Raw genomic sequence first — 12,172 nt, 5'->3', positions numbered from 1 at the left:
CTGAGTGACTTCACTTTCACTTTCATGCTTTGGAGAAGGAAATGGCAACACACTCCAGTGTTCTTGCCTAGAGAATCCCAGGGATGGGGGAGCCTGGTGGGCTGCCATCTCTGGGGTCGCACAGAGTCGGACCCGACTGAAGCGACTTAGCAGCAGCAGCAGCAGATAGGAGTCCAATCATAGGCTTGATTGGAGCCTATGAGCCGAACAAGGAGGTGACAGTTCAGTCCTTTCCAGTGCCAATTAGAACATGCTCTGGGCATCACCATTCAGAATACTGCTCCTTTAATAGAATGGGGGCTCAAGGGAGCTCCCTGGAAGTTCAGTGGTTAGCACTGCGTGCTTCCACTGCAGGGGTCACAGGTTCGATCCCTGGTTTGGGAACTAAGATCCCACATGTCTGGTGGCACAGCTGAAAAAAAAAAGAGAGAGAGAAAGTGGAGGCTCACGATCCCAAGCCTTTCCGAGAACCCCTTAGCTGTAAGCTCCAGGGTCCTAGACACTGCCTCAGTCAGTAAGATTATTTGACAGACTTGGTCCCTACCCTCCTGGAATTGGCAGTCTAGCTGGGAAGAAGGTTATTAAGCAAATGACCACTCAGTTAATTATTTAAAAACAATTAATTAAACTCACACCTGAGTGTATGCCAATGTCACAAGGGATAAAATGGCAGTTCGTCAACAGAGAGCAGTTAATTGCTTATGGGACTTTAGGAGATGGATGGGTCAGAAAAGCCTCCAAGGGCAGAGAACCTTGAATTTGGTCTTAAGGAGCTGGAGATTGTAAGGATGATGTATACCTGAAGGCCATTCCGGGCAGAAGGAACAGCATGCGCCAAGGCACAGAGGTGTGACAATACTTCCAGTATTCAGATAAAAAGAACATCATGATTCAAGGGGTGGTGAGAGAGGATGAGCCTGGGAAGATCAGCTGGGAATCACATTGTGAAATGTCTTCAGTGTCATGCTGGGCTGCTGTTCCTAATCCTGTGGGTGAAAAACCTTTCTAAGCGGGGGCCAACAGATTTGTTTTAAAAGACCGGTTATAGGACTTCCCTGGTGGTCCAGTGGTTAAGACTCTGAGCTTCCAGAGCTTCCAATGTAGAGAGTGTAGGTGCAATCCCTGGTCGGGGAAATAAAATCTCACATGCCATGCTGTGCAGCCAAAAGATTTAAAAAAAGAAAAAGGCCCATGGGGACTTCCCTGGAGATCTAGTGTATAAGAATCTGCCTGTCAATGCAGGGGACATAGGTTTGATCCGTAGTCCGGGAAGATCACACATACCATGGGGAAACTAAGCCTGTGTGCCACAATTACTGAGCCCAAGGGCTGCAAATACTGAAGCCTTCTCACCCTGGAGCCCATGCTCCGCAACAAGAGAAACCACTATAAATAAGAAGCCCGCGGACCACAACGAAGACCCAGCACAACCAAAAATAGATAAATAAATTAAATTAAAAAAAAGAAAACCCCACAAAAGTCAGATTATGCTGCATTGAAGAGTGTGCTATTGAAGAACTCTGCTGTTCTCTAGCTAGGTGAAGTCTTTCTGGCTTTTTCACGTCTCCCCATGGTCCCTCTAAATCTACTCTCTGTATGGCAGCTAGAAGAATCTTTTTTTGTTGTTTGTTTTTCTTGTTTTTCACATGGCTCAAAAGCTAAAAGGGCGAACATTATCAAAATGGATATAATTCTCCTACCTGCTCCCTTCAGCATCCATCTCTCCCCACCCTTGGGGATTCCTCAGGGAATCACTTGAATTAGTTTTGTATGTATCCTCCCAGATTTCTCTATGCAAGCAAACACTCTCTTCTGATCCTTTTTTTTCTTTTGCTTAACAGGGAGATCTTATTACAACAGTAAAGAAAATGTTTCCATTCTCTCTCTCGTTTAACACAAAACCTTCATAGATTTACATGCAAGTATAAGAAATACTGAAAGATTCCATGTACCATTTATCCAGTTTCCCCAAATGGTAACATCTTGCAAAGCTGTGGTGTGAAGCCACCACCAGCATATGGACGTTGACGCAGTCAATGTGCAGAACAGTTCCATCTCCACAAGGATCTTGTGTGTTGCCCTTTACAACCACACCACCTCCCCCTCCTCGTCTTTCCTTGCTCCTGGCAACCACTATTCTGTTTCACACATCTATAATTTTGTCATCTGAAGAATGCTATACAAATAGAATCATACAGTATGTAACCTTTTCGGGCTGACCTTTTAACTCAGCCTAATTCCCAGAGGTTCATCCTGGTTGTTGTGTGCATCAGTAGTCTGTTCCTTCGCTGACTAGTATGCCATGACATGGACACACCACAGCTTCTTTTTTTTTGACTATTCACCCACTGAAAGACATCTGGGCTGTTTCAAGTGTGGGACTCTTCCAAACAGTTTGGATTGTATGATAATTGTATATTTAGTTTTGTAAGCAACTACCAAAATAACTTCAGAGTAGTTGTACCATTTTACATTTCAACCAACAACGCTGATCTGATTTCTCTGCACCCTAACCAGAATTTGCCATTGTCACTTCTTTTTTTTAATCTTTATTTTTTCAGTTTTTATTTTTGGCTCTGCTGGGTCTTCATCACTATGTGTGGGCTTTTTCTAGCTGCAGTGAGTGGGACTACTTTCTAGTTGCAGCGTGCAGACTTCTCATCGCAGTGGCTTCTCTTATTGTGGAGCACAGGCTCTGGGCGCATGGACTTCAGTCGTTGTGGGCTCAGTAGTTGTGACCCATGGGCTTAGTTCCCCTGCAGCATGTGGAATCTTCCCAGACCAGGGATTGAACCTGCATCATTGGCTGGCAGATTCTTAACCACTGGACCACCCAGGGAAGTCCACTCTTTTTCATTTTAGCTATTCTGACAGGCACGTCTTATTACAGTTTTGACTTACAATTCCCCATGGCTAATGCTGTTGAACATCTTTCACGTGCTTATTTGCCGTCGGTTTACCTTCTTCGGTGAAATGTCTATTCATGTCTTTTGCCCATTTCCTTATTGGATTTTTTTTCACTGTTGAGTATTGAAATTCTTATGTATTCTGCATACTCCCTTGTCAGATATGTGAATTGCAACAATTTTCTCCCAGTCTGTAGCTTGTGCCTTCATCTTCTTAACAAGGTCTTTCCCAGAGCAAGGTTTTAATAAGTCCAGTTTATCTATTTTACCTTTTATGGATCATGCTGTTAGTGTCACATCTAAGATCTCTTTGCTTTGCTCTAGACTCCTGTACTAGTTCGGTAGGGCTGTCACAACAAAGTGTCACAGACTGAGTGGTTTAAACAATAGAAATTTATTCATAATTCCGGAGGCTAAAGGTATGAGATCAAGGTGTTGGTGGGATTCATTTCTTTTGAGGATTTTCTCCTTGACTCAGAGATGGGCTTCTTGTGTCTTCACATGTAAGCCTGTGTTCTAATCTCCTCTTCTTGTAAGAACTTCAGTTATATTGAATTAGGATTTATCTTAATGACCTCTCCTAGGGGTTGCTCTTGAAGCCCTGAGCCACTATGCGAGATGTTTGACTACCCTGAATCTGCCACTCTATAAGGAAGCCCAAGCAACGTAGAGGAGCTACGTGTAGGTGCTCTGGCCAAGAGTCCTTACTGATTCCAGCCTTTAAATAATTCCAGCCTGACTTAAATATACTTTTAGCCTTGCCTATCCCTGGTGCTGGGAAAGATTGAAGGCAAAAGAAGAAGAGGATGAGATAGTTATATAACATCACTGACTCAATGGACATAAATTTTAGCATACTCCAGAAGATAGTAAAGGACAGAGAAGCCTGGTGCATGGAGTCACAAAGAGTCAGACACAAATTAATGACTGAACAAAAACTTATATTTCTGTTAATAAATTTTTTTGTTTAAATATGTCTTTCAAGAGGAATACTTTGAAGTGTTTTTCTTATGCATATTATAAACAAGTGCTTCTGAAATTTAAAATCATGCTCTTTCACATATCATCTAAAATCAACTCGTGACCCACAAGGGTACATCCTACCTTCTGGAAATCATTGCGCTAAGCTTTTTTGCTGATCACAATGGTCCCTTCTAACTTTTGCATTTGAGAATTTATGAAGTTCTCTTTCCCAAGTTGGTGCTGAAAAGTTGTCCTGGGTGGGAGGGATCCTGCTCTCTGAAGGAGTTCACAAACTTTATTCCTGTGTAGAACTTTGGGACAATTAACATTCATGAGAGATGACTCAAGTCAGGAGCCATGAAGGGTCTGCGAATTTACCCTACCTACAAGCAGTGAAGCTAGACTGCTTCCTAGGTGCTAAAAACAGAGTCCTCGGGCAGAGCCGGGACTGCTGTACTTCCAGAGAAAGTGTAGCCAGACAGTCAGGCTTTACTCTGATTCCCCATGTCTCCCAAGGCCCGAGGAAGTGACACAGGTGGGCCTGCACACACAGATAAGTTCTTTCACAGTGGGGACTACTGAGCTTCGAGAATCTACCACTTTTATCGTCAACAGTAATGAGTCAACTCTTTGTCTGGGGAAGATATTATTTCACTCTGTAAGGTTGCTTCCTACAAACACAATCCTGAGAAATGGCCTGGGTAGAGGGCAGTCAGCGCCTTGCATTCTTCGCATATCCAGCAAGAATATGCATGGAAGCATAGGGCCAACTGTGGGTTGCCTCTCCCAACAAACCACATCCATGGATATGCTGGCTTCAAACTCCATGACATGGGTCAGATAGGCGAAATTGTGTTGTGAGGTCACAGGGCTAAAACTCCATCATTCTCTCCCCAACCCCTGATTCCACTTCCACCAGTAATAATAAAAGGTAAAAGGGTCACTCATCTCAGGAGTTTAACTTTTGTTAGTAAAATAACCCAAAAGTTGGCAGTCTTCACTAGTTTTCCAGTTCAAGGGAAATCACACTAATGCGTTATATCCATTAGCTATTGCGCTGGTTATACCACAAAACCATCAACCTCAAACTCTAGGCATGATACAACAGCATTTGGTTTGGGGTTATGAGTTTCTTGGTAACTGGGTGACTCTGCTCCATGTTTTCCTCATTCTCCTCCTCGAACCAGTGGGCTAACCAGAACAGGATTTTCTCCTGATGATGGCTGAATTGTAAGAGATGGTGTCCAGCTGCACAAGTACACCTCAAACCCTTTGGCCACAGCAAGTCTCATGGCCAAGCCCAAAGCCAAGGGGCAAGGAAGTATACTCCATCCATGGAGGTAGAGGGGAAGGGAAGATATACTCCTGAAAGCAAGCTAATCTTTCCATTTATCAAAAGCCCATGGTGTCTCTTCTCAGCATTTTTTACTCATAAAAGACCTCAAGCCCTCTTTACAAAGCCTCCTCCATATTTTCCCTTCAATCCCAAAGTGTTAAAGAACAGTTCAGCCTCAAATGATGACTCTTCACACAATGAACTCCTCCCCTTGCTCCAAGAACAGGGCTTTAGAAAAACTTACACTCATTTTTCTTAATTAACTAACATTTCTTCCCAAGAATAAAAAAGAAATAAAACATGGATCCCAAGTTCATTTTTCTAAGCTCCCTCCTCTTCCCAGCAGGCTGAGGCCTACTCTTGGATTGACAAATAACCCCAGTGCTTTATGTTCCAGCTTTTACATGCACATGAGGCCTTCTGTCTGAGAAGAGATACGAATTGTGCCATTCCTCATACAGAATGGATCTGTTCTAGCGTTTATGGTTATATAAGGTTATAAAAGGTAATAAATTAATTTAGAAATGATTCAGGAAAGAGAGAGAGAGTAAGAGTCAGAATAATAGCTAAAGTGTATATTTTCTTTGCTGCCTTATAGAGTGAGAGAGAATACAGTGAGGGGCTGGGCATTACAAGGAGGTTAAATAATAAGTACCTGATTCAAGGACTTCCCTGGAGGTTCTGTGGTTAAGAATCTGCCTTCTAATGCAGGGGATACAGGTTCGATCCCTCTTTGGGGAACTAAGATCCCACATGCCACAGGGCAACTAAGCTCAGCCGTCACAGCTAGAGCATGCTGCAATAAACAGCCTGCACGCTGAAACGAAGACCCAGCATGACACCCCCCCCCCAAAAAAAAACAACAGCTAGAGACAAAAAATGACTGTCATTAGAGAAAATGGATACAGATAAAAAGAAAGAAAACAGTTGGAAAAAAAAAAAAAGTACCTGACTTAAGAGTGTTGTGTTATAACTATCTTTTCCTCAAGGCTCTTTTTCCCCTTTATTTCTGGTGTGTGTTTGTGTGTGTGTGTGTGAAAAGAATTAAGCAGGGGTATATGTATTCCTAGGAGTCCCCAGAAGGTATTTCCTATGTGCAGTCTCTCTGTGGCTCTTCCTCTCTTGTCCCAGCTCCTGCCTGTGAACATCTGTTGCCTGGAGGCCTTTTGAAGGCTCCTCATCTTTGCTATCACTGAGAATATCTGTGTCAGTCAAAGATTCTTTGTTTGAAGCAATAGAAACTCAACTCTAACTACTTTGAGCATGAAAAGGGGATGTATTGGCTCACGTAACCAAACCATGGACAGTACAGAGCGGAGCTGACCCCAGCATGGACTGGATTTAGACATGCAAACACTGTCAGGCTTTTCTCTCTCTCTTCTCTCTGTTGCTCTTTGCTTGTTGGAGTCATTCCTGCCTCTCACAGATGGTCTTTCTCTACTTGGAGGGGAATGTGGCCTCTGGCAACTCCAGCATCATAGCCTTCCAGCTTTAGTAGCTCCTGGAGGATAGAGAACATCTATTTCTCAGCTCTGATAGGAAAAATTCCAGATATCACTAACTGGCCTGGCTTGAGTCACATAATCATGGCTCCATTTCCAGAATAAAGATGGGGAGCACTAGAAGGGCCATGGGGAAAATCATTAGGAACCATGAAACCACTTTAAGTAGTGTGAGTTATTGTGCTCCTTTTGTTGTTATTGTTGTTTAATCACTAAGTTGTTATTGTTTAGTAGCTAAGTCACGTCTGACTTTGCAGCCCCATGGACTGTAACCCGCCAGGCTCCTATGCCCATTGGATTTTCCAGGCAAGAATACTGGATGGGTTACCATTTCCTTCTCCAGGGGATCTCCCCAACTCAGGGATTGAACCCATGTCTTCTGCATTGGCAGGTGGATTCTTCACCACTGAGCTACCAGGAAAGCCCTTTATCCTCCTTATGAGAAATATAAAATTTGTCCCAAGCCTTTTCTCCACTTTGCTCCATAGGAGGGCCATCCATACAATGGCTGGAGGTGGGGCGATCTGACAAAACCTCCCACATAGATGTCCTGTGACCCTGCCATAAAGTAACATACTATTCCAGGAGGCAGCTCCCTCTCACCCTCTTTGGGAGCCCTCTGAATTTTGTCTCTGTGGGTGAGTCAGGTTCAATTCCTGCAGAGTAGCTGGCTTGCGATGTGACACTACACAGCAGTTGCCCACCTCTTTGGAGTAGTGTTGCTGGGAAACATGACTGAACTCCTGGAAAGGCTGGTGACTAGCCAGTTTCATTGCAATTTTGACTCCATTTAAAGCGTGGGGCATTCTCCTTTGACATGCCTTGGTCTTACAAGCCTCCAGACTTGAAAGCCTTGAGTTCTAGAATTGGCTGTGCTATGCCACTGATCAATTCCCTTCTGTCAGCTTATTGCCTTTCCAAGCTCTCCCCAAGCATATCTGCACTCACTTCTGCGCTCAGAAGCCTTAGTGAGCAATGCAGGATTTTCTGAAGATTAGCTCTGTGTCAAAAAGTTGTCACCTAACTGTACATTTACTTATTTTAAATTAGACTAAAGTGTTTTCAACCCTGAATATTCATTGGAAGGACTGATGCTGAAGCTGAAGCTCCAAACCTTGGCCACTTGATGACTTTTCCAGCTGACTCACTGGAAAAGACACTGATACTGGGAAAGATTGAAGGTGGGAGGAGAAGGGGATGACAGAGCATGAGATAGTTGGATTCAATGGACATGAGTTTAAGCAAACTCTGGGAGATAGTGAAGGACAGGGAAGCCTGGCGTGCTGCAATCCATGATGTCACAAAGAGTTGGACACGACTTGGCGACCGAACAAGAACAACAAAATGTTTAAGATATGCATGCATCATATGTTATGATTATCACTAGACCACTAGATAAGTCCCTGAATTAATATTTTTAATGCACTGATCAAATATCTAACTTGATAACATAAGCTAAAAGAGCTTCTATCATATTTGTTTATTATTTATCATCTCCCGAGAAAATATATAATGAATACGACATTTAAAAAAATATTAAATGGACGATGTCTCAGGGTTCCCTCAGATGCAGATCCTGGGTCCAGATTTGAGACCAATTAGTTTATTTGGTGGGGCGTGGGGGATGATCCCAGGAAGTGCTGATAGTAGAGTGGGGAGTGAGACAGAGAAGGAAAGGCTGCCAATAAAATCATGTGTGGTCAAATAATTACCACTGAGGCAGCTGGAGCCTAATTCCACTGGGGAACTCTGAGAGGCAATTAAGAACACCCCTCAGAGTTATTCTATACAATGGGTGAAGATGCTGGCTGGTCATTGGTTGAAGGGTATTTTTGTGGGCATTATATCACCAGTACTATTGCCTTGTACAGCACATGCGCCAAGCATGCTCTGGTGGCCAGGTCCTTTGGATTATAGCTGCAGTAATTATCCTTGGAGCATGGCTGGAGTGCTGAGGAGATATGGCTAGGGCTCTGCCAGCTGGCTGCAGTTGGGTTTTCCTTTCCCCAAACCAAGATATCCTAGGGTTTTCCACCCTACTGCTGAATCAATGAGGGGTGTGAAGGGTGGTCCACATAGATCCAGGTGCTGTCCCGTGACCTCTGAGGTCACAGTTCAAGGACAGCACAAGGATACGTATGTGTGGACTGGTCGAAACCTACACAATGTCTTGAATAAAGGAAGGGGTAGAGGCACAGAAAGAGGAACGTTTTACTCAAAAAATACTAAGTACTAACTCATCTGAGACTTTTAAACTGGAAGACTAAATTACTATTAATAATCAGGTTCGTATTTTGTCTTATTAGTAAATAGATGAGGCACAAGAAAAAAAAACCTGTCATATAAAAAATAAAGAACCTATACTTTTTTTGTGCCTGTGAGTTGTAGAGGCTAGATTTCCATCCTCCCACAAACACCATCTCCATGAGGACAGGGCCTTTCACCTGCTTTGGTTGTGGTCATATTCATAGCTCATAGCACTATGCCTGGCACATAAAAGATGCTGAACAAATATTTGGTGAATGAACACGTGTTCTATATTTTCCTATGAGTGACCTCCTTCCCTGCAAAGATTCAAGCCATTTAGTTTCAGTTAGTTTATTGCAGCTTCACCCAGAGCCGGGCAGGAGTGCTGGGTGTTTTCTCTCAGACAATTAAGCACTTTAGTAAAGAGCCAGGGAGTGAGGGGCTGCTCTATGTGCCCGCCACAAGCCCGGCTGGATTCACAGAGGGTGGTGAGGTACATCAGTTACTGGCTGGTAACTGATGGCAGGCGTGTGTCCCTTCAATTTAATGTTCTCTTAATGAATATAAGTAATGGTTAGGTTGTCCTTCACTGCTGATATGTTTCTGTCTCTAAGGGTTATTGCAATCAGGGATGAACATTGCTCCTCAAGCCACTTATGTCCCCACTGTGGTGGAGTAGAGTGGGATTCCTGGCCCATCGCAGCCCTCTTTTAGTTGGGTGAGTTGTGTTTCCTCTCTGAGCCTCAGATTCTTCATCTGGATAAGGCAGCAGCCTTGAGGATAACTCTAGGCTTTTATTTCTGCAGAGCCTTGCCTCACAGTGGAAATACATGTGACTTTTCAACATGGCAGGCCACATACTTCTTCACCCACAGGGATTCCCTTCATGATATGGGTCTTGAGTTAGCCAGTCCTGGGTCCAAATCCTGGGTTCAATTTCACCACCTCTTTTTGGCTGTATGACTATTTTATTTAACCTTTTTTTTTTTTTTTAAGATTTTTTAATGTGGACCATTTTTTTTTTAAGTCTTCATTGAGTTTGTTACAACATGGCTTCTATTTTATGTTTTGGCTTTTTGGCCATGGGGCATGTGGGATCTTAGCTCCTAGACCAGAGATCGAACCTCCACTCCTTGCACTGGAAGGCAAAGTCTTAACCACTGGACCGCCAGGGAAGTCCCTTGGCTGTACGGCTTTAGACAAGTCGCTACACATCTATGAGCTACACACATTTTTCCTTTGTTTAAAAAACTGTTTATTTATTTGGCTGCCTTGGTTGCAACACGTGGGATCTTTGTTGCATCATGCAGGACCTTCTCTTACAGTGCCTGGACTCTTTAGTTGAGGCACATGGGCTTAGTTTCAGCTCATAAACTTCGCTATTCCTTGACATGTGGAATCTTAGTTACCCGACCAGGTATCAAAATTGCATCCCCTGCATTCCTGCTGCTGCTGCTGCAAAGTCGCTTCAGTTGTGTCCGACTCTGTGCAACCCCATAGACGACAGCCCGCCAGGCTCCCCTGTCCCTGGGATTCTCCAGGTAAGAACACTGGAGTGGGTTGCCACTTCCTTCTCCAATGCATGAAAGTGAAAAGTGAAAGTGAAGTCTCTCAGTTGTGTCCGACTCTTCTTAACCCCTTGGACTGCAGCCTAGCAGGCTCCTCTGTCCATGGGATTTTCCAGGTAAGAGTACTGGAGTGGGTTGCCATTGCCTGCATTCCTAGGCAGATTCTTAAGCCCTGGACTACTAGAGAAGAGCCTCTTGATGAGAGTGAAAGAGGAGGGTGGAAAAAGTTGGCTTACAGCTCAACATTCAGAAAACTAAGATCATGGCATCTGGTCCCATCACTTAATGGCAAATAGATGGGGAAACAGTGGAAACAGTGTCAGACTTTATTTTTCTGGGCTCCAAAATCATTGCAGATGGTGATTGCAGCCATGAAATTAAAAGACGCTTGCTCCTTGGAAGAAGAGCTATGACCAACCTAGATAGCATATTAAAAAGCAGAGACATTACTTTGCCAACAAAGGTCCGTCTAGTCAAGGCTATGGTTTTTCCTGTGGTCATGTATGGATGTGAGTGTTGGACCATGAAGAAGGCTGAGTGCCAAAGAATTGATGCTTTTGAACTGTGGTGTTGGAGAAGACCCTTGAGAGTCCCTTGGACTGCAAGGAGATCCAACCAGTCCATCCTAAAGGAGATCAGTCCTGGGTGTTCATTGGAAGGACTGATATTGAAGCTGAAACTTCAATACTTTGGCCACCTGATGCGAAGAGCTGACTCATTGGAAAAGACTCTGATGCTGGGAGGGATTGGGGGCAGGAGGAGAAGGGGACGACAGAGGATAAGATGGTTAGATGGCATCACCGACTCGATGGACATGGGTTTGGGTGGACTCCAGGAGTTGGTGATGGATACAGAGGCATGGCGTGCTGCGGTTCATGGGGTCACAAAGAGTCGGATATGACTGAGCAACTGAACTGAACTGAACCAGAGAAGTCCCTGTAGTCCTTTTTTTTTTTTTTTTAATTAAACACACATACACATGCCAGACACAGTCCCAAGACTGTAGAGTTCAAGTCCTGAATCTAGAGCTTGCTAGGTGTATGACCTTGCAAATCATTTAACCTCTCTGAATCTGTTTCCTCATCTTTTAAGTGGGAATAAAAGTGTTTTTGTCCAGGGTTGCTGTAAGAAGTAACTGAGTTAAGATATGTGAAACACTTAGAACTGTGCTAGCAACATAGCTAGCAAGGATAAATGTTTGCTGTTATTATGGCTGCCCATCTCGTTGAAACTTTACAACCCACTCTGGGAAGAAGTTTGACTTCCTCCACTTCTAAACTAAGGGTGATAACACCCACAGCACAATCACCCACTCATGGTTATGATTATGGAAAGTAACACAGGCAAAATAACAATAGCTAATATTTATTGAGTATTACAGATATTATATTGTATGAGTCAGAAATGTGCTTGGCAGCAAGTAGCACAGATGAAAATTAACAGCGGCGCATACTTTTTATGGAACTTTTTTCATCTCACATAAGAAGTCTGGAGGGATCCAGGCTCTTTCTTCTTTAACATTCTTCTCAAGTCAATTTTTGTTCCCAAGATTTCAAGAAGGCTGCTGTGCCTCTGTCCATCACATCTGTGTTCCAGGCAGAACATGAAGGTAAATGCAAAAGGCTGAAGAATATCAGCTGAGTCTATCTC

The 12,172-nt window shown here is 43.6% G+C and overlaps 1 long non-coding RNA gene across 1 annotated transcript; it reads left to right on the top strand.

Moving 5' to 3' along the window:
- The first annotated feature begins 10,286 nt into the window (after positions 1-10,286).
- On the top strand, positions 10,287-12,172 carry LOC147360370 (uncharacterized). Its single transcript, XR_015139123.1, has 2 exons — positions 10,287-10,495; positions 12,072-12,172. It is a non-coding gene; the product is annotated as an uncharacterized LOC147360370 (long non-coding RNA).

The sequence above is a fragment of the Bos grunniens genome, chromosome 13 (assembly GCF_055505025.1).
Source record: "Bos grunniens cultivar Pamir isolate PY7600 chromosome 13, Bosgru_T2T1.0, whole genome shotgun sequence".
In the NCBI taxonomy this organism is placed as follows: Eukaryota; Metazoa; Chordata; class Mammalia; order Artiodactyla; family Bovidae; genus Bos; species Bos grunniens.
The sequence above is the reverse complement of the archived record's forward strand: the minus strand, read 5'-3'. Positions and strand labels throughout refer to the sequence as shown.